The following is a 25,134-nucleotide window of genomic DNA, read 5'->3' as shown; positions in this document are numbered from 1 at the left end:
CCTTCTATCATTCCATCCATACTTCCTCCATCTGTCATTCTGTCTATCATTTCAGTGATCCATCCATTCATCATTCCCATCTATCAATCTGTCATTCCATCCATCCGTCATTCTATCTATCCATCCATCCATCCATCCATCCATCCATCCATCCATCCGTCATTCCATCTGTCATTCTATCCATCAATCGATCCATCCATCCATCCATCCATCCATCCATCCATTTTTATTCCATCTATCCATCCATCCATCCTTTTCATTCTGTCATTCCATTTATCATTCTGTCTTAAATTTCATTACATTTATCCATATTTCCTTCTGTTATTATTTTTTCCATCTATCCACCCATCCTGTTTTGTTCCATCCATCAACCCTTCTATCATTCATCTGTTTGTCCATCCGTACTTCCCTCTGTCTGTCATTCTATCCATCCATCTTTCTGATGCATACAGTAGTTGTTCCACCCACTCATACGTCCATCTATCCATGCGTAATTTTTTAAATGTTTATTTTTTTTAGATCGGTTGGATTCAAACTCCAGGGAAATACTGATGTATACATCATTGAACACTAAAATGAAATAGTAGCACTACACAAGTAAGTCTTCTTTTAAAAGAAGTGTTGTAAGTGTTACTGGTGTGCCTGAGGAAGGTGCTGAGAGAAGGTCTGCTGAGAGGTGCTTGAGGATCCTGCATGAGTGCCACCAATCCAAATGACCAAACTGATGTTTTCATGCAGCGCAGCAGAGATATACAGTAAGAGTTTCTGTTCTATGAATAATGTATAGTCAGAGTGCTTTCAGATGGCCATGTGGAGGCCCAAAGAGAGACGACCTTTTAGGCAGGAAGATTCAGAGGAGGAAAGGTTAAAAACTCACGCTTAATTGAACCCAGCCAGAGTGGCACTAAATTTGTTCAGAAAGTGTGCATGCATGTGTGTGTGTGAGAGAGAGAGATGGAGAGAGAGAGAGAAACATCGACTGAAGCTGTTCAATCACATGCTTCATCTTTAGACATGCTGAGGCACTTGAAAATTACACTGCAGATGGCAGTATTTTAATGAATTATGTAATATAATGGTTTAGGTTGGTGGCCAAAGTTTAAATCTAACTTAAGACATGAAATGCTTTTAGAAAAGTTATTAACCAGCAAACATTGTTTCATAAAATATGTGAAAGTCTATTGTAAGCAATAAAAACAAAAACAAATATATATAAAAAATATATAGCAAGCAAGCCCTGAATTTGATGCATTACAATTATTCATACTTCATACCATTCTGTTAAAGGAAATTTTGTTTTAGTAAAATAAAATTCTAAATAATAGTAATTTATTAATTATTACTAATTATTTTAAATAATAAGGTCCACTATATATTTTAAATAGTAAGACCAACTTTTTATGCATATATATATATATATATATATATATATATATATATATATATATATATATATATATATATATATATATATATATATATATATATATATATATATATATACACAGTTAAAGTCAGAATTATTAGCATCCTTGAATTATTAGACCCCCTATTTTTTCCCCAGTTTTTGTTTAACAGAAATATGTTTTCAACACATTTCTAAACATAATAGTTTTAATAAGTCATCTCTAATATTATGATGACAGTCTATAATATTTTACTAAATATTTTTAATACACTGGTATTCAGCTAAAAGGGCAATTTAAAGGCTTAACTAGGTTAATTAGGTTAACTAGGGAGGTTAGGGTAATTAGGCAAGTTGTATAATGATGGTTTGATCTGTAGACAATCGAAAAAATATATAGCCCAAAGGGGCTAATAATTTTGACCTTAAAATGGCTTTAAGAAATTTAAAACTGCATTTGAAAAAGAAAAAGAAATTAAAAAGGGCTAATAATTTTGACTTTAACTGTATATATATGCTAAAATCGTTTAAGTTCATTTTCTTTCCTCATTAGTGTACACACAGCACCCCATATTGACAGAAAAGCACAGAACTGTTGACATTTTTGCAGAGTTATTAAAAAAGCAAAACTGAAATATCACATGGTCCTAAGTATTCAGACCCTTTCCTTAGTATTAAGTAGAAGCACCCTTTTGATGCAATACTTGGGGAAAGATGCAACAAGTTTTTCACACTTGGATTTGGGGATCCTCTGCCATTCCTCATTGCAAATCCTCTCCAGTTCTGTCAGGTTGGATGGTAAACGTTGGTGGACAGCCATTTTTAGGTCTTTCCAGAGATGCTCAATTGGGTTTAAGTCAGGGCTCTGGCTAGGCCATTCAAGAACAGTCAAGGAGTTGTTGTGAAGCCACTTCGTTTTTATTTTAGCTGTGTGCTTGGGGTCATTGTCTTGTTGGAAGGTAAACCTTGGCCCAGTCTGTGGTCCTGAGCACTCTAGAGAAGGTTTTCGTCCAGGATATTCAATTCACCTTTATTTGTATAGCGCTTTTACAATGTAGATTGTGTCAAAGCAGCATCACATAAAAGGTCATAGTAAATTGGAACAGTTTAGTTCAGTTTGTAGTGTTTAAGTTCAGTTTAGCTCAGTTTAGTGTGGTTTAATAATCACCACTGAGAGTCCAAACACTGAAGAGCAAGTCCAACAATGCGCAGCTCAACAGATTCCGAACCATGCAAGCCAGTGGTGACAGCGCAGAGGGAAAAAAAAAACGTAACTAATTGGCGAAAGTGAAGAAAAAAAACCTTGAGAGAAACCAGACTCAGTTGGGCACGACCATTTTAAATTCTCCGCTGGCCAAACGATATCCCTGTACTTGGCCACATTCATCTTTCCCTCAATTGTAACCAGTAATCCTGTCCCTGCAGCTGAAAAACACCCCCACAACATGATGCTACCCCCACCATACTTCACTGTTGGGACTGTATTGGAAAGGTGATGAGCCAGTGTCTGGATTTTTTTCCACACATACTGCTTAGAATTAAGGCCAAAAAGTTCTATCGTGCACTCATCAGACCAGAGAATCTTATTTCTCACCATTTTACCAAATTCCATGCGGGCTTTCATGTACTTTTCATATATATATATATATATATATATATATATATATATATATATATATATATATATATATATATATATATAATAAAAAAATACGTAACAAATTTTATTACGATAAAATTACTGTTTATACTAATAATAATTATAACCATTACTATCCATTAACAAAAAAGTAGTTTCATTAAAATAGAATGAAAAAATTAAAAAATATATTTATTATTTTAAAAAATATTTTGTCTTTTTCCTCTAATAAACCAGTTTATATGTTTATACGCATTATAGATTATAATATGTAAAATAATCAATGTAAAGAAATGTTTTAATTATGATATATAATATTGTACTGTGATAGTTAAATGTTAAAACTAAAATAGATTTAAAAATGTTAACTAATTATATAATCATTTAAAGTGTTTATCATAGCTTTTTTATGTTCAAATTATTAGAGAAATATCACGAAAGACCATTTTATTTAAATAAGCTGGTCCTGATATTGTTCCACCAATTTGATCAGATTGTCCTGAAAACCACTTCAGTCTTTGTGTACATTTACATTTAAGCACACTCTATTGACGCTCTATATAGAATGTGTGCGGGTTCATTTAACGATGCCTGAGGCCTGTGTTATTTCTCTGCGCAATCCATTTGAGTTCGTTAGCAGGCCAGCAGTGTTAATTAGTACTAAAGGACTCCTCCACTGCGAGCATATGTACTCTGTCACATGTCATTGCGAATGTGTGAATCGCAGAGGTCTTCCACAGTTCACCATGCGCTTATCTTTTACACAGACCCCTCTCGCTTTAAGATGAGTATCTAATTATTCAGGCGAGGCTAATTTAATGGCCGCGGACAGGTCTTATGCGAACGTCTATGTAAATTATGTGCCTCCAATAAAAATTACAGAGTCGGTCTGAGAAGCGAGATAATGTAATAAATTATATTTTAATTTGAATATTAATATTTGAACGTGGCAGCTTCCATATCGGGACGGTTTTCGGGTATAATCAGGATATGGGGATAATTTAGTTGATGGGACTTTAAAGCTGGATGATCAGAGAACGAGTGATGGTAATATTGCCAGAAATGTGCTTGGCAAAGTCAAGGTCAATTGAGTAAATGGGGAGGGGGGGTGAGGGAAAATCCTTACAAAGCATTTTCTGGAGAGGCTTGAGCGAGATTGTTTACGCGTTTTGATAAGTAAGGTGTTTTAATTACAGATTCGCATTAAATGCACATTTCAAAGAGCGGGATTCAGGAATGTGTAAAAAATGCTGTTCTTTGCAAAAACAAAATAGGCCTGAGACAAAGGAGCAGAATTGGGCAAGCAGTCTGCTACATTAGGTTTATTTGTCATTTGATCAAGGTTAATGTAAATCCATTAATAATTAAACAAACTGGATTGGAGTTGTAAAAAAATGTAAAAGTCAGAATTTCAACTTTAATATTAGAGATATAAGCAGGGGCGTCACGGTGGCGCAATAGGTAGCATGATCGCCTCACAGCAAGAAGGTCTCTGGTTGGAGCCTCGGCTGGGTCAGTTGGCATTTCTGTGTGGAGTTTGCATGTTCTCCCCATTTCCTCCGGGTTAGTGCTTTAAATAGTGAGAAATAGTTTGCTTTGATCTGTCTCTTAAATAATATTTGTATTTAAACTATAGATAATATAAATATACATTTGACCATTTTGCCAATCAGTCTATGTGGAAAAAATAATAAATTATTGTAAAGTCAGAAACCGGCAGATCTAGATCACCCATACACACTGTAAGTGTTCAAGACACTTTTCTTGAAAATGGCTGTTTGTTTCAACGTACAGCCTAAAGGTAAAGTAAAATTGCTGCACAGTTTGTATAGTTTAACCTACAGTAACCTCTGAAATAGCAAATCAGAATATACTGTAGGGTCAGAATACACTAAATATCGCTCAAAACACTGAAAACTTAAATAGGTTTTATTAGCAAATGAGATGTAATTGAAATAACTACATACATTCGATTAATAATTCGATCGTCAATGTATAATTCGCACCCTGGATATAAGCCTTTAATTACTGTAAGTGGCTAATTCATATTAATTTGTACAATTTTATTATGATTTGCTCATGCCCCAATGATGATTGGGATTAGGGGTGGGTTTTGGGGCATGCCTCATTTTAAAAATTGTACGCTTTCTTACTAATGAAATTGTATGAATACTTTTCTGACAATACATAAAATAGTTACGTTTCATTGTGAAATCTGCCTGTATAAACTTAATATGGATAGAAACAAAGTTCCAACACTGAAAAAGTCAGTTTATAGAACATTTACTGGTTATAATTCTGAGATTGACTGAGAATTCTGACTTTTTTCCTGATGACAAAAAAATTGTAACTTGTTAATTGTATTACTGCAAATTTATATTGAGATATAAACTAATAAAACTAACTATAAAACTAAGTTTTTCTCTGAACTGCAACATCATTTCCCACAATTTTCTCACATTTTTCATAATTATGACTACTGAGTTTACAGGCGTGATATTTGTCACAGTTCAGATTTTATATTTTGCAGTTCTGACTTTTTTTTTAGTTTCAAAAATATCTGAAATGCAGTATGCTAACTTACAATTGCAAGCTTATAACTTGAACTTGTAAGATATAAACTCAGAATTTTGAGAAGGAAGAGTTTGCATTTCACAATTCAGTACAATAAGGTTTCATTAGTTCATGTATTTACTGACATGAACTAATTATGAATGATAGTTGTACAGCATTTATTAATCATAGGCGAACATTTACTAATTCCTTATAATTATATCCTAATTATGGTGGCTTGAAAAGCCAGCATACTGTTATCTATCTTAAACTTATTATTATTCTTCTTCTTCTTCTTCTTCTTCTTCTTCTTCTTCTTCTTATTCTTCTGAGACTAATTTCTAAGTGTATCTCCTCCTAGGCCTTTCAAGCTACGTACTTCAAACTTTCGTCAAACCTTCAAACTGGTCTGACTCGGGTTGCTATATCTTTTCTAACTGATCCGACCTTGGGTTTTCCGAAAAACGACCCAGAAAAAACCCAAAAGTCCCATTGACTTAACATTGGGTCAAACTTTGTGAGCTCATAACTCTGCACCAGACTGTCCTACAGACTTCTAACTGGACTCATTTAACTCAGTCTAGCCAGCAGCCAATAACTGATGACTTTTTAACTTACTAGCCACTCCCTAGCAACCACTTACAGCACCCTAGCAACTGTCCCATAGACTTCCATTGTAAAAGACTCCCATTTACTTAACATTGGATCAACCTTTGTGAGCTCAGAACTCTGCATCAGACTGTCCTACAGACTAGAGTCTGGCCTCATTCAACTCAGTCTCCAGCAGCCAATCACTGATTACCTTTAAACTTACTAGCCACTCCCTAGCAACCAATTTCAGCACCCTAGCAACTGTCCCAGAGACTGTGACTAGCTATTCTAACACACGCTAACAGTTTTAACATCCTACTGACATGCTAATCTTGCTAGAAAGGTGCAAGCAACACAATAGTGACATGCTAGTCATGCTAGTAACATGCTAATTCATGCTAGAATCATGCTAACAACATGCTAATTCATGCTAGAAACAAGCTGACTCATGCTAGAATCATGCTAGTAACATGCTAGTTACATGCTAATTAATGCTAGAATCATACTAGTTACATGCTAATTCATGCTAGAAACATGCTAATTCATGCTAGAATCATGCTAACAACATGCTAATTCATGCTAGAAACATGCTAATAACATGCTAATTCATGCTAGAAACATGCTAGTAACATATTAGAATCATGCTAGTAACATGCTAATTCATGCTAGAATCATGCTAATAAAATGCTAATTCATGCTAGAATCATGCTAGTAACATGCTAATTCATGCTAGAATCATGCTAGTAACATGCTAATTCATGCTAGAAACATGCTAGTAACATGCTAATTCATGCTAGAATCATGCTAGTAACATGCTAATTCATTCTAGAAACATGCTAGTAACATGCTAATTCATGCTAGAAACATGCTAGTAACATGCTAATCCATGCTAGAATCATGCTAGTAACATGCTAATTCATGCTAGAATCATAATAATAACATGCTAATTCATGCTAGAAACATGCTAATTCATGCTAGAATCATGCTAGAATCATGCTAATAACATGCTAATTCATGCTAGAAACATGCTAATTCATGCTAGAATCATGCTAATAACATGCTAATTCATGCTAGAAACATGCTAGTAACATGCTAATTCATGCTAGAATCATGCTAGTAACATGCTAATTCATGCTAGAATCATGCTAATAACATGCTAATTCATGCTAGAAACATGCTAGTAACATGCTAATTCATGCTAGAATCATGCTAATAACATGCTAATTCATGCTAGAATCATGCTAGTAACATGCTAATTCATGCTAGAATCATGCTAGTAACATGCTAATTCATGCTAGAAACATGCTAATTCATGCTAGAATCATGCTAGTAACATGCTAATTCATGCTAGAATCATGCTAGAAACATGCTAGTAACATGCCAATTCGTGCTAGAAACATGCTAGTAACATGCTAATTCATGCTAGAATCATGCTAGTAACATGCTAATTCATGCTAGAATCATGCTAGTAACATGCTAATTCATGCTAGAATCATGCTAATAACATGCTAATTCATGCTAGAAACATGCTAATTCATGCTAGAATCATGCTAATAACATGCTAATTCATGCTAGAAACATGCTAGTAACATGCTATTTCATGCTAGAATCATGCTAGTAACATGCTAATTCATGCTAGAAACATGCTAGTAACATGCTAATCCATGCTAGAAACATGCTAGTAACATGCTAATTCATGCTAGAATCATGCTAATTCATGCTAGAAACATGCTAGTAACATGCTAATTCATGCTAGAATCATGCTAGTTACATGCTAATTTATGTTAGAATCATGCTAGTTACTTGCTAATTCATGCTAGTAACATGCTAATTCAGACTCGGCTTTTCAAGCCACCATAAAGTTTGTCCTCAAACTTTAATATCTAGTTCCTGCTTGTTAACATTAGTTAATGCACCATGGCTTAACATGAACTAACAATAAACAACTGTCTTTTCATTAACAAATGTTGGCAAACATGAACAATAAATGTATATAATAATAAATGTATTATTCATTGTTTGTTCATGTTAGTAAATGCATTAAATAACATTAACTATTACAACATTATTGTAAAGTGTTACGCACAATTCAGACTTTTTTTCTTAGAATTTTAACAATTTATTCTGGTATAATCAGGTTATGCTGAGAATTTGATGGCACCTGAAGTTGGATGATCAGAAAATGAGTGATGGTAATATTGCCAAGAATGTGCTTGGCGAAGTCAAGGTCAAATGAGTAAATGGGGAAAAGTCCTTACAAAGCATTTTCTGGGGAGAAATGCTTTAATTACAGATTCGCCATGTGCTTGCATTTATAAACACATTTTAGGAATTCAGGAATGGGTCAAAAATGCTGTCCTGTGCAAAAGAAAAGTAGCCTGGAAATAAAATGGCTGCATCTTTCAGATATAATTAATTGAAAGCCAAAACAAACTAGATCTTGCATTTATATATCGCAATTTAAACATTTTTTGCTAGAACTTTAACTTTTTCTCATAATCTGAAATTGAAAGGATTTCTAGCAAGTTTTTATATATTTCTTATAATTTTGAGTTTATATTTAGCAGTTTTTATATTTTCTTAGAAGTCTGCCTTTATTTATTGCAAATTAAACCACGATCACACGATCATACTATGAGAATGGAAAATTAGCTAAAACAGTGCTATGGAAGTACGTAAAAATATCTGTACCGAGAGAGGTCATATTTAGAGTTTCTTTTGGTCTTATGCATTCACATGATGCAAATTCGCATGTCAGAGTCAGGTCAGACCAAAACTGAACTTTGCTACACAGCAAAATCCAAAATATATTTGCACTCATTTTTGATCTGAACTATTTGTATGCGTATGAATGGAAGTCAATGGAATCAAAAGTTTAGTGTAACCGTGGCTTATTTTCTCACAATTCTGATATCGTAGTTCTACAGTTCTGATATTTCTCAGAATTTTGGCATCCTTTGATTGGAGTTATGTAGAAATTCGCACAATTTTGATTCGTATTGTTGTCTGACTTTTGTCTTTTTGAGAAAAAAAAAAAGAATAATGAGATGTTAACTCACAATTGCAAGTTTGTAATTCAAAATTGCCAGATTAATACTCAAAAATATAAGAAAAAAATGAATATCTCACAGTTCAGAGTTTAAATCTCAGAATTGTGAGATTAATTCTCTCAGTTGTGTGTTTATAGGCTTCCTCACGATTCTGACTTTTTTTATAGTTGAGATCATATGCTCTTTATTAGGTACACCTGTCCAACTGCTCGTTAACGCAAATTTCTAATCAGACAATCACATGGCAGCAACTCAGTGTATTTAGGCATGTAGACATGGTCAAGACAATCTGCCGCAGTTCAAACCAAGCATCAGAATAGGGAAGAAAGGAGATTTAAGTGACTGTTGTTGGTGCCAGTCGGGCTGGTCTGAGTATTTCAGAAACTGTTGATCTACTGGGATTTTCACACACAACTATCTCTTTGGTTTACAAAGAATGGTCCGAAAAAAAGAAAATATCCAGTGAGCTGCAGTTCTGTAAGCACAACTGATAGAAAAGCAACAGTTATAGCAACACAAATAACCACTCGTTACAACTGAGGTATGCAGAAAGCCTCTCTGAACACACAACACATTGAACCTTGAGGCGGATGGGTTACAGCAGCAGAAGACCACACCAAGTGCCACTCCTGTCAGCTAAAAACAGGAAACCGATGCTACAATTTGCACAGGCGTACCAAAATTGAACAATAGAAGATTGAAAAAACGTTGCCTGGTCTGATGATTCTCAATTTCTGCTGTGACATTCGGATGGTAGGGTCAGAATTTGGCGTCAACAGCATAAAAGCATGGATTCATCCTGCCTTGTATTATCGATTCAGGTTTCTGGTGGTGGTGTAATTGTGTGGGGATATTTTCTTGGCACACTTTGGGCCCATTAGTACCAATTGAGCATTGTGTTAATGCCACAGCCTACCTGAGTTTTGTTGCTGACCATGTCTATCCCTTTATGACAACTTCTGATGGCTACTTCCAGCAGGATAATGCGCCATGTCAAAAAGCACGAATCATCTCAGACTGGTTTCTTGAACATGACAATGAGTTCACTGTACTCAAATGGACTCCACAGTCACCAGAACTTAATCCAATACAGCACCTTTGGGATGTGGGAGATTCGCATCATGGATGTGCAGCCGACAAATCTGCAGCAACTGTTTGCTGCTATCATGTAAATATGGACCAAAATCTCTGAAGAATTTTTCCAGTACCTTGTTGAATCTATGCCACGATGGATTAAGGCAGTTCTGAGGGCAAAAAGGGGGTCCAAGCTGGTACTAGTAAGGTGTACCTAATAAAGTGGCCGGTAAGTGTATATAGTTTCTTGTTTCTAATAATCTAAAAGGTTTACTGTCACTTTAAAATATATTTGATTTTCTGTTTAATAAACCAATCACCATCGCAAAACATCAACGTAATCAAAATTACACCCCATTTACACCAGAAGTGAAGATCATTTGCTTGCAGTGTAGACATAATGTTAGATATTCCATATCTCCACTGCCCAGAAAGCCCTTCTCCATAAGTGATTCCTGAGATATGGCAGTATTTAAGCCTGTATGTTGGGCATCTACAGTATTAATAAAAGCATAGAGGTTATTAAGACATGCATTTTATGTGGTCTAGCTGATCGTATATTAACCTTAATCTTAATTGATTTGCATTGAATGACGGACAGCGGCGAGGCAGAGCTGTTTTCACCCCTCGTGGCCCTGCAGAGTAAAATATTAACACGTTCACACCGCCGAATTATATTAATGCTTTTTAGACAGCATTTGCATATCATATCAGCCACCTCTTTCCACTTAAAGCTCACTCTTGGTAAAGCCATTGCTGAAATTCTGTATTAGCATTTTTTACATATTACTGAAATATATTTAAGTACATCTACGAGGAGTTTTAGCTCTCATGTTTTTCGAACATAAATATTTTCATTAAAATGAGAGTTCTGTGCCTCTACTTATTTGTATGCTACAGGATATAGCTGTACGTTTAATTCTAGTGTTAAAAATAGTTTGAGGTCCAGTGTTACTTTAGTATCATTAAAAAAACATGTGTATTTCCAATTTAAACACTAATTTTAATATGCTTTTCGTTGTTTTAATGTTGCTTGATGGGTCATGGTCATCATTCTCAATCGTTGAATTCATTTATTACAGACATTTACTTATGCAGATTTGGAGCAAAGTCCATCTCTGCACCTCAGCTCATCTTGTCATGAAAGTCAGTTATTTTAAAATATCCAGAAGTATGTTTTTTTTTTTTTTTTTGTCTGTTTGTTTGTTTTTTTAGATCCAGAGCCATGTTCTGTTTTCAGAGAAAGAAAGGGATTGGAACCACTACAAGATGGCGCTCAGTTTAAACGATGCCAGCAGAGATATTAAAATAAAAACCACAACACCTGATGACCAGAGGGTCCTTGGGCTCCCGAGTGTACTGTTTAAAGTATTCTTTTGCATAACCAAATGTCTTTCGCAGCAATTTGAGTGAAGAACCATAATAGGCATTCTTAAAGGACATTACAGTTAGCAGTTATTAGCACTTAACTCTTCTTAGTGTGAAAAGAACATTTTAATCATTTAATCACATTATAATCCAAATTTCTATCCAAGTTCTTTCATTTAAAAAAAGAAAGTGATTGGAACCACTACAAGATAACGCATTTAAACAATGCCAGCAGAGAGACTTTTGAACTTTTGAAAAAAAAACATTTGTACTTTTTTCGTAAAAACCACAACACCTGATCACCAGAGGATCCTTTGGCTCCCAAGTGTCCCGTGTTTATCTCATGTTTAACTTATATTAAAGAACTGATGTTTACTAATAAAAATAAAGGCGATTTTATTTTCTTAAGCAATGGCAGCAAAGAACCATTTTTGGCTTCAAATATCTTATTTTACTTAGTGTGAAGAGCATTTTAAAAATTGAACCAACCAGATGCAGATCCATGTTTTGTCTTCAGATAAAATAGGGTATTGAAACCAATACAGGTTAATTAAAACAATGCTAGCAGAGACACCTGATCACCAGAGGGTCCTTTAGCTTCCAAGTGTCCTGTATAAAGGATTCCTTTAAATATGTATAAGTCATGTTTACCCTATTTTTAAAAAATGCTGTTCACCATTAGAAATAAAGGCAATTTTTGCCAGTAAAGAATTATTAAAGAACATTATAGTTACTCGTTATTCAAAGAACTTATTTTTTTATGTGTGAAGAGTATTTAAATGAGATCTATATCCAAAGGAAGAAACTGCTACAAGTTTAATGTGCTCAATGCCAGCAAAGACAAAAACCACAATGATCACCTGATCACCCGAGGGTCCTTGGGCTCCTGAGTGTCCTTTTTCCACTTGAAACCATTTTTTGTGCAGTGGAGAAGTTCTATGAATGTTAACTATTCTTTGTAGAACCATATCATTCTGATAAATGGCCTTGTTGTAGCATGTCAGAGATTTTGTGTACTTTTTTGTAACATCTTTCATCTCCCCCATGATCTAATGAAAGGTTAAAACGGTGCAGAATCAGAGCCAACATTCTTCCTATAGAGCACGAACTCACCGGCATGCAGAACAAGCCTTTTTGTCTTACATTATGCATTTCCATCCAGCCATTAGTCGGCCAGGCGTCTTTTCCTGTGATAGCTACACAATGAGAGCGATATATTTTAATTTAAACACCATAAACCCGTTGAGTGCTTAATTAACTTTTACCATCTTTAGGGGAAGAAAGCCAATTTAGAGACGCTAGTGAGGGTTTGATTTGATATCAAATGTTTTTACATCAGCCGTCCATTTGCCAGGCCTTTTGAGAAGCTGATTAACAGACTGAATTACCGTGTTGGTAAAATTCATCCCCTTTCCCCATGGGAAATCTCCTCTCTCGTGCAGCGAGCGTGATTAGCTCAGCTATTGTTTTTCTTTAACTGTATTATTTAATGAGCTTTAAGCAGACAAAAAAATGGGAAGAGCTCATTTTCATTTGAATATTTCGCATATCAGCATTGTGATTTTTTTGAAGGCTGCACAAAATGAGTCTTTCTTTGCTTAATGAATTCGGGTCAAGGATGAACGAAGACTCCAGAGATTAAAAAGAAAAAAATTCTGGTTTAAAATATGCATTTTACAAGGTTTTTAAAATGTTATATTTCTACTGTCAACAATTCATTAATATTTGTTTACATTTAACATTAAGAAATGTGATAACATTATATAATCTAATGCATTTATTGTTTATTTATAATCTAATCTTATATATATTTATAATCCAATGCATTTATTTATTTATTATTTTGTGTTATTAATTTTATTTAGTTTTGTTTTAATAAAGGTGCAAATATTAATGGAATATTTTTTATTTAATGTGGAATTATTATTATTATTATTATTATTTATTTTTTTTAGTTTAGTGTTTTGTTTATTTTAATAAAGGTGGAAATATTAATAAAATATTTAACTAAAGGTAAAGATATTTTAAAAATTTGAACATTTTGAAAAGTTTTGAAGTTATTATAATTATTATTATTATAAATATTTTAATAAATGTGCACTTGATTAGAACAAAATTGTGGATATTATGAATTATGTTTTGTTATTAAATTATTTGTTTTTGTATTATTTATTATATATTAGTTATTATTTGAATTTAATAAGGTGGAGGTATTATGGTTTTTTTATTTTAATAAATGTAAAATTATTATTATTATTTTAAGTTTTTTTGTTTAGTGTTTATTTTAATAAAGGTGGAAATATTAGTTACTATTTAATTAAAAGTAAAAAATAACAAAATAAAATTTATTAATTAATTATTATTAATTACCATTATTATTATTATTATTATTTAAAAATTACCACTTGATTAGAACAAAAATGTGGATACTATGCATAATAATTTGTTATTAAATTATTTATTTTGTATTATTTATATATTTATTATATATAATTTATCATTTGAATTTAATACAGGAGGAAGTATTATTGATCTTTTTAATTAAAGGTATAAATGTTCAAATTATTATTATTATTTATTCATTCATTTATTTTATTTTCAGCTTAGTCCCTTTATAAATCAGGGGTCCCCACAGCAGAATGAACCAACTTTATTGTTATTATATTTTATTATTCATTCATTTTCTTTTCGGCTTAGTCCCTTTATTAATCTGGGGTCCCCACAGTGGAATGAATCGCCAACTTATCCAGCATATGTTTTTTACGCAGCGGATGCCCTTCCAGCTGCAACCCATCTCTGGCAAACATCCATACACACTCATTCACAACGGACAATTTAGCCTACCCAATTCACCTGTACCGCATGTCTTTGGACTGTGGGGGAAACCGGAGCACCCGGAGGAAACCCATGCGAACGCAGAGAGAACATGCAAACTTCACACAGAAATGCCAACTGACCCAGCTGAGGCATGAACCAGCAAACTTCTTGCTGTGAGGCAACAGCACTACCTACTGCACCACTGCGTTGCCTTATATTTTATTATATTTATTATTATTATTATTTATTATAATTTCATTAAACAGTTTTTAAATAGATCTATATCCCTATTTTAACCAAATCTAAACCTCAAAAAAAACAAAACAAAGAAACAAAAATAACACCTTACTTGTAGTATCATTGCTACAGTGAACCAAATAACTTGTTTGTTCTCCAGCGACACCGAACAGAGCTGAATAATTACACAGCACATTAAGTGATCAGATATTAATGCCATTAAAGGCTGATTTTCCGAGAGCTCTCTGCCCGTATGGATCACATGATTCTCCAAATGGAAATGGAAATGATCTTTAATTAAGAGAGCAAGCCAAACATTTTCATTAAGTCCGCATGACAATGAGCTCAGGGATCAGACGAGTCTCCAGAGACACTCGCTTTCTCTCCGTCTCTTTCTCTCTGATCCAAGATGGGCTTTTTTTTGTGGCAGTAAAACACACATGAGGCTCCAGCCTAAAGGCTTGATCCCCCTTTCCCTTTTTTTCCTCTCTCTTTCTCTTTCGTTCTGTCTTTTTTCCCTATCGGCAAGGATGGAGAATGAGGGTCCCCTTGAGCTCAGCCCCCGCTCCACTCTTATCTACAGCATGTTAACAGATGTAATCCTATTACAGTCTTTTATTCTCTGTTTTCTTTCTCTCTTTCCGACGCAGGCTGATGTCTGCTGGCGAGGCCTGAGAGGACTGGCAGATGCCTGGCTGTGTGACTGGCCTACATGTGTAACTAGTGCCTTCTTAACCTCAGTAAAGGGCTTTCTGTGCTCCGTTAGGGGTATGTATCTGTATTGAATTAAATTCAATTCATGCTTTTTTGTATAGCACTTTTCACAATAATTATTGATTTAAAGCAGCTTTACAAAAGGCTTCATGTTATTACATTACAGTCAATATCAGAAAGTTGGATAGGGTGGACAATTTATATACATTTTATATAAAGTAAATATACAATTTTTCATATTTATACTGTATTTAGTATTTATAGTCTATTCACATTATATTGCAGTATTTGTTTCAATATAACAGTCATTTTATGTTTTTTAAATAATAAATTACAAAACAATATTATATTTAGAAATTCAGTATATCTGGAAATGTTAAATATTTGAATGTCTGAAATAGATTACAAAATATCAGCGCATATCAATACTGTCAAGTCAAATCTGTGATTAAATAGATAACGTGTATTTGAGGGCAAAATTCTGTCAAATTTAAGTGATTTTTAAAATATATCCCTTGTGCTGTTTAATGGAGATTTTAATAGATTTAATTTTTTTTTAAAGATTTTAATAAATTCCAATGGTGAATTCAACACATTTTAAACAAAATACTAATTTATAAACTAATTTATAATAACTTATTTCTTTTGCATTTACCACCATTAATGATACAGTTATTTTACAAGATACTAGTTGATACTAGTATACTAGTTTAAAGTGCAGTTTAAAGGCTTAACTTGGTTAATTAGTTTAGCTAGGCAAGTTAAGTTAACTAATATAAATATATTTTACAAATTTTAAAACTTCTTTTATTCTAGCCAAACTAAAAGAAATAAGGCTTTCTCCAGAAGAAAAACAAATTATAGGATTTTAAAACTGCAGTTAGTTTGACACCCAGTGGTTGAAGTAGGTATTGCACTCCTGGATCAAAACAAATGCAAGCGCAGGTTGCCAGATTGAGGACAGGAGAGAGTGATTTAAACCATTCTAAAAAAAAGCAACAGCATATGATAGAAAGAATATTTATGTCTATATTTATGATAGAAAGTATATGTCCTAAACAACTGCTCAAATAGATAAATTAGAAATGGCTTTTATTTCTCACAGGTGAACAAGGTAAACCTTATGTGCTTTATTCAGTGTTAAATTCTAAAAATGTGATTTTGAATGACATTATACATGATATTTATTGCCATACAACTGAAAGCAGCAGCAGATAGTTTACCTCAGTAAAATAAAATAAACCGTTTGAAATTGAACTTTAGAACTAAACACATATGAGTGATTCAGCGTCTACATTTAATAATGAGGGTTAATATTTATTAAATAGATTAAAAAACCTTACCATTTCGTAAGTGAGTGCATATTTTGTGCTTCTGAATGGCTGTATTTAAATTTCTGTCATGTTTCGTCTAACTTCAGCATTGTTTTTTAGATAAACAAGTATGTTTACTTGGCATGTTTCTTAAATATCTGCAAACATATTATGGTATATTTATGCTTTAGAAGACTCAAAAACTGACATACAGCACCTTTAAATATTATATAAAAAGGTCCTTGCTCTTTTAAACATAAACAAATATTTGAAACAAAAACAAATATTTGAAAAAGAATTACAATTTCAGAGAAATGTTAGTACTTTTTCCTTGAAACTATTTATGTAAACTACAAACTACAAAAAAAAAAACATTTACAAAAAAAAAGTTTTATAATAAAATATTTTAAAACAATTTTACAAATGATTTAACTAAAAAACAACTACAACGAAACAAACATATTACAACCAAACAACAAAAAATAGACCAACCAAACAAAACCAAAACAAAAAATAAAAAAACATTTATTTATATTTATATTTTGATATAATATTTAATAGTTAATAGCATGAATTGTGACCTAAACTAAAGTGTTACCAGTATTTCTTCTTTCGTTGTATTAAATTGTTTCTGTCTTTTTTATTTATCAGAAGACAAATCTGATAAACCCCTATATGAAAACACATAAGAAACATGAACTTCTTGTCTAATCTCAGTCCAGACATCCAGCCAATAAAACAATACAGCACTTCTGGTCTATATAAACAAAAGACTAGTGTGGTGACACAGTCTAGTGAGTTATAAAGCTGAACAGCAGCGAGACACATCTGTGCACACAGTCTGCTTCACTGCATCGCTCATGTGTTTGCCTGTGGGCGAAAACCCACTTCTGCTCCTGTTCTATCAAACTGCGGATGGTATATGGTCAGCGTTGAAAAACCAAGACTTTTTAATTGTCTACCTGAACTGCTGAGCTTAAATTGCGCAGACATCAGCCAAAACATGATGTTCTACTGAGTGAACATATCAAAAAATGGTTTCGTTACAGCGCGTTACCAACTTAAACATGATTTTAAGTCGGAAGTCTATTTTATACAAATAGTTTTGGTTTAGCTGTGTGCTAACACATATTTCAAAACTCTAGCTAACATTGCTAGCACACATTTTTGTCATCATTCCTACATGGCAAATTGTGAAGATGAGCCCATATTTATTTTGTAATACAGTAGTTCTTGCTAAAAGTATTTTAATAGTATATTTTAGCGAATGAAAATTAACCATAGTTTTTCTTATAGTAAAATTGTAGTAACCATGTTCTTGGTGCATTGACACCAATATAACCACAGTTTTACTATAATTACCATGGTTAAAATTTGCAAAACCATAGTTAATTTGTGGTTCCCTGGCTGCCTACGTTAACCAGAAATTGACTATGGCTTTGCAAATCTTACCATTGTTTTTCTTTGGAATTTGTTGTACAACTGGTTATGTATTACTACAATTACTACAATTTTACTATAAAAAATAACTATGGTTAATTTTTGTAAGGAACATGACCACATGTCTTAATTAGGGGCCAAGCACCACAGGTTCATAGGCACCTATTGTTTTCTTTGGCGTTCCTATTATTATTATTCTTCCGCTTCCACCAGATTTGAATGGCAGCCCAAATAACCATATGCGGGAAAGTTGTTTAATCTGGCACAATGATAGAAGGCATATATATATATATATATATATATATATATATATATATATATATATATATATATATATATATATATATATATATATATATAGGTACGTAATTGTCACCTAACACTGACCACAGCACATCAAATTTGTAACTCTGCAACCAATAAATCATTCATACACTAATTGTTTTCATGATTGTCTGATATTTTAAGTTAAACATACTTCAAATGAATTCAAAATCTCATTGTACAAATGTGGCGGCGCTATTGACGCATGATCAGGGTCCGTATGCGATATCTAGTGTATATATCCATGGTAAAAAGCTATTTAGCTTAGAACACACACACCCACACTTAGTATCATTACCACAAATGTATTTTAGTCATCACTAGGGCCAGACAGAATCTGCAGACATTTTTTTGCTATTTTCACAGAGAATTTTGTAAAAAAAAAAAATCTGCCTATTCATGCGGAATGATTTTGGGAGTATCATAACTAAAAACTTAATATATGAAATGAAAATAATACCTTTTTAACTTTTATTTAATGTTCACAATGCAAATCCAATTAGATCCACTTATTTGGTAAACAAAGCAAGTCCCTTGCTTTATTACTTTACAAACTGTATTGTAAATAAATTATATGAACACTGTAATATTAGTCAATAATATTACTGGAAATCATTTAAAAAAATGAAATAAATATAAATTTACACACATTTACACAAGTAAATAAATAGACTCAATGATGGGCTAAAAATCTGTGGAAATCTGCGGATTCCTAGTCATCACCTCAAATCATCAATACATCCCACTAAATTTTTTGTAATGAAAACTTTAACAAGCCCTTTATAATACAACATATTTCTATTTAAAATTCATATAGATACTAAATTGTATATGTTAGCTGCACAGTTTAAAGCTGCATAGCTTATTAGCATTGGTACACAGTTCTTAACACCTCAAATAAACATTTACTGTTTTGCAAAAAAAAAATACAAAAATTAACCCCAAGTCTTTTTTTTCCCTTAAAAGCAGTATCAGTGTTGTCGGCGCAATAGCCTAGTGGTTAGTGCGCTGACATATGGTGCAGTAGCACGTCAGGGCGTCCCGAGTTTGAATCCAGGCTTGAGAATACTTCCCGTCCCAGCCCCCTCTCTCTCTCCCACTTCACTTCCTGTCTGAAATACTGTCCTATCAACTTAAAAAATGCCAAAAATAAATCTTTAAAAAAAAAAACAGTATCAGTGTACCACAATTTCTCCTATAATGCAGTATATTGCCACCTCAAATTCACACAAATACTACTATTTAGCAAATCACCACATAGCTAAACAGTGCACAGTCAACACCTCAGATAATTAACCCAGCTTACCACTTTTTGAACTCCAAATCTTCCTTGTAAAACTAATTCATATACATACCAAACTGTTTTTGTTAGCCACTAATCTTAGGATTGCTAGTACAATAAGTGCCTTATAAGTCATCACCTCAGATAATCAGTCCAACTTGAATAGAATTATGCAGCCCAGTAGTATGTTTTTAAATAATATATGGGCATTACTGCATCCTATTACCTCTGTGATGGCCAGTGGTGCCCGTCTATGTATAGAAATGGATAATAACAGAGCTCAGCGGTCTGTGAAAACAACCACACAGTCAGATTTCAATTACAATACTTATTTGGATATGCATGAAGGAAAACTAGAGTCGCATTGTTTTACCCCAACAGCAAATCCGCAGAAGCAGATTACCGCTGCCTTTTGGAAACGCCACAGCTGGTGTTATTTTTAGTTCCAATCCTGCATTAATAACACCTAAAATACATTATCTACCGCATTCAGGGTGGGGTTTACCTGACCTCATATCAGGAGATTAATCTGGATGTCTGTCAGCCAATAGTGAGACTCGCTCGATATACAGTGTAATCTACTATAATATGAATTTGTGTGAGCGATTCAGTGCTGGGTTGATCTTTTAACTTCTTTGAATCACTTAAACAATTGGCAGTCAATATAATGTCACTTCAGCTGTGATTGGTTTCATAAAACTAGTTTGCAAAACTCATCTAACGGAAATCCAGCATCTGAAATGAGACACTCCTGGGACTCCCTGCGGCACTCCAGCAGTTTTTGATCTGAAACTTCTCAAATTTCAATAATCTGTTCAAAACAACTTGAGATCTTTTGTTCTGCATAATAAAATTTTCCTCCACACATAAACAACTCTTTGTGGCACCTGCACAGAACAACTGAGGCCGTTCTTATAAGTATTGCAGTGAATATTTACTTTTTATATAGTAATATATTGAGATGAAAGACTTTTTGAACTCTTTATCAGCATCACTTCTACTTCAGGAGACTCTTAATCAAAAGCATATAGGGCCAGGATATTGTCTGAGCTCCTGCAATTTGAGGACAAACCCCACATTTTCTGCCAAAGGGGATCTATCTCTGCCACACAATCCTACCTGATGGGTAAATGTACTATTTCTACTGAGATGGATCTTTCTGGGAATCCAGGACCCTCTCGCAACCCCCCAACCAATATTGTGATATAATATAAAGATATTATTTGTTTAGATCGACTATGATGATAAAGTCTTTTTCTAAGCAGTGCATCTGCATAAAATATAATAAAGTACAATAAAAATAAATAAATAAATAAACAGTGCTTTATAGTTTTCTAGGGAGTCTAAAAGTATTCAAGTACAGAAATTGAACAATCAAATGTAAAACAACATGGTCATCATTGTATAAATAAAGAATAATAGTATTTAACAATATCTTTATCTTTCACTCTTCAATAAAAAATCTAATACTGTGATGTGACTATTGCAGATAGTCAAATGAATATATTGTTCAGCCCTAATTCAACATCCACGAAAGGACCCAAATCAAATTCATCATAGACAGCCAGCAAAATATGCACGTTTCAATGGTTCAGTGGTAAATGGTTCACATTCTGTGCATCAAATATGGACAATATGATTCATTGTAAAAACAATCTATCCTAAAATTACCTCTACAGTCCAAACTAAGTAACAGACCTTTTGGGATGTGATGAAATGGTAGATAAAAGTGACAATTCTATGAACCAAAACTTCAGAGTATCTGCTGCGCCCCAATTGACATACTTATACTATGCCCTAAAAGTATGCAGTTTTGAGTGTGTAAGTTAACAGAAGAATATCCAAACTTTGGGACTTCTTCCTCGTTAACAGGTCGCTGTTGCTTAGTTACATCCCGTGTCAATCATCTCGACACATCATTCACATTTCTTTCACATTTAATACCTACCTTATTGAAGAAGCAGCAACAGGATAATCTGCCATTCGCGAGTCTTTCATGCAGAGAAATCTCCTCAGGGGTTTGGATAACTATATGCATTTAGAAGTTAATGTCCAAACAAATCTTGATATAAGTTCAAATTGTTGTTGTAGATTAAATATAACGGGGGAAACGCGGTTTACATATGTTTCAGTTGGCTAGATATTGATTAACAGTCACTCAAACAACTTTTCCGAAGCCTCTCTACTTGACGTCTACTTGACGGTTGGTCGCGCGCGTCCGCCATGTTTGTAGTTTATTTACATTTTTTTCACCCACATTTGTAGTTCTAATCAATTTCACTTCCAACGTGTAATGTGTTGTCGACAATATTAGCAGAGTATGATGGGTTCTACACATCAAATATTTACTGGAAATATTAACCATCCGGGTACCTTTGGCATACTTTTTTCAACATGTTTAGGGACATACTAATTCTATTTTCAAATACTATTTAGGATGGATAGTATGCGAATTTCGACGCATCATAGCTCTTTGTTCAATAAGTGCCACATGGACGTTATGAAGGCAAAACAGGGTCCAACCTGGGACTATGGGGTTGAGAGTACAGTAGGAATGACGTATCTACTCATAGGACCTGGTCTGAACCTATATATTTCCCACTCTTTTACAATGATTGATGCAAGTAATTAGGGGAAGCGTCATAATCTAGCAAGGCCACTTAAGGCATCCCACCATATACACATCCAAAGTGAGTGTCGCAAAGCGCTGAACCCTGCTGTCTCGGTCACACACACAACACACACGGCACCCATAGAGGACAGAAATGGAGATGAATGGAGCCCCAGCCACCAAAGTAATCAAAAATGCATTTTCCATATCTCGGTAATTGAATTGTGTACAAGCTGCAAGTTAATGAGGTCATCTCCCCTCCAGCTCTGACAGGAAAGCACAAATAATTATCTCTCCATTTTTTCCTTATGTAGCAATTAATTTGAACCATTGGCAGGCGACCGGCAGCCCCTCCCCGCACCTCGTTTCTCCTTGGTGCCAGTGCGGCCGCTACTTTCTCATCTGCTTGTCTCCCTCCCCCCAAAGCCTTTTCCCCCGTGTGCCCCCTTCCCCGTCTCTCCTCCTCGCTGCTTGAGTGCCTTCTGGTTAAGGCTGAGAGGAATTGACAGCCGATTGATGTGAGAGAGCCAGTGGGCGGCTCGGGGGCCGACATGGGCGAGGCAGGCAATCAAGGCCCTACAGCTGTTATGAGGCTGAGAGGCTTCCAGGTGACTGTCACCTGAGATTTCACATGCTGGCACTCGTCGGGCACTGGGGGCGTGAGAGAAGAGCCAAAGGGGCATCTGCTTCCAGGTGGAGAATGAGGAGGGCGGGCCCAAGTTGATGTTGTTTGTCTTGCGCTCCACTGGAGAAGAAAGAAAAAGAGCAAGAATTTGAATGGTGTAGCTATATCTACCATTGCTTTTAAATGCCCATAAGTGTATACTTCTACGTATCCATCAATCAATTTATCTAATGCTATAAGATGTAAGTGCAAAGTATATTGTGTATTGTCCTATTGTAGACTGTTAACAATTGTTGTAATTTACACAGTATTTAACTGTAATTTAAACTGAATTTTACTGTAGGACATGTATGCAGTATGTTACTGTATTTTAAAGTTAAAAAGGACTCTATTTTATAGTAAGGATAAACAATACAGTAAATACTTATACAGCAAGATAAATGGTGCTGTAAATGTAACACAATATTTTAGCTGTAATTGATTTACAGTAAGTTACTAGCGAAGTGAATTGTAACATGAACTTAATTTTACTGTAAGATAGTTATGCAGTTTGTTACTGTATTTTAAAGTTACATTGTGAAAATGACTGTATATTTTACAGTAAAGATAAACAATACAGTAAATACATATACAACAAGATAAATGCTGCTGTAAATGTAAATACAGTATTTTACTGTAATTGATTTGCAGTAAGTTACTGCGAAGTGAACTGTAATATGAACTAAATTTTACTATAGGACGGTTATGCAGTATGTTACTGTATTTTAAAGTTGCACTGTTAAAATAACTGTTTTACAGTAAAGGTATACAATACTGTAAGTACATACACAATAAGATAAATGGTGCTGTAAATCTAAATACAGTATTTTACTGTAATTGATTTGCAGTAAGTTACTGGCAAGTGAACTGTAATATGAACAGAACTTTATTGTAGTACAGTTATGCAGTATGTTACTGTTGCATTGTTAAACTAACTGTTTTACAGTAAAGATATACAATGCTGTAAAAAAGTACTGGCAAACTGCTGCCAGTAAGTAACTGTAGTTTCTACATGAAAACAATAACAGTGTACTTCTTATCTCGGGCTATCTATCTATTTATGTACAGTTGATGTCAGAAATATTAGACCCCTGTCTATTTATTTCCCCAATTTCTGTTTAACGGAAATGTAAAAAAAAAAATCAACACATTTTTAAACATAATAGTTTTAATAACTAATTTCCAATAACTGATTTCTTTTATCTTTGCCATGATGACAGTACATAATATTTTAGTAGAAATGTTTCAAGACACTTCTATACAGCTTAAAGTGACATTTAAAGGCTTAACTAGGTTAATTAGGCAAGTCATTGTATAACAATAGTTTGTTCTGTAGTCAATCAAAACTGTTTTGCTTAAAACTGCTTTTATTCTAACCGAAATAAAACAAAGACTTTTTCCAGAAGATAAAAAAATATGATAAGCAGTGCTGTGAAAAATCTTTGCTTTGTTAAACATCATTTGGGAAATATTTAAAAAAGAAAAAAACAGGAGGGGAAATAATTTTGACTTCAACTGTATGTACAAAATATAACATATTTGAAAGACAAATTTCACACAGGCCATACTTAACCTTCATATTAGACTGCTGAGTTCACACTATACATTTGTAAACCTTGGGTTAACATTCTAATTTGCATATTTATGAACTTTATTTAACGAGGTCACTGTTTAGTTTATGATTGGTTCCTAATCAGCTCTTTCTGTCTAGCGTCGCATAGTTTAACTCTATACCTTTGGCACTGTTATACACTGAAACAGAGTTTCATAAGACAGCACGCTAACTGGCTTTCAAAACTACAAGTGTGTTAGAAGTGGTTTTAAAATGACGACAACTAAGCATTGAGGTGTGAAAGGGCATCTAAGAGGTTGAGGAAGTGTGGAGTATAAACCAATTAAATTGGCAAAATTGGGTTACTTGCCACAAATAAAGAAGGTTCAGATAACTAGTTTTCAATTAATCTAGTTTTTTTAGCTGTTCTCCAAGTTTTAGTATTTAATGTCACTCAGAATTAGATTTTATAATATTTCATAAAATGAGCGCTAGCAATA

The sequence above is a fragment of the Danio aesculapii genome, chromosome 25 (genome assembly GCF_903798145.1).
Source record: "Danio aesculapii chromosome 25, fDanAes4.1, whole genome shotgun sequence".
NCBI lineage: Eukaryota > Metazoa > Chordata > Actinopteri > Cypriniformes > Danionidae > Danio > Danio aesculapii.
Note: the sequence above shows the minus strand (reverse complement) of the source record.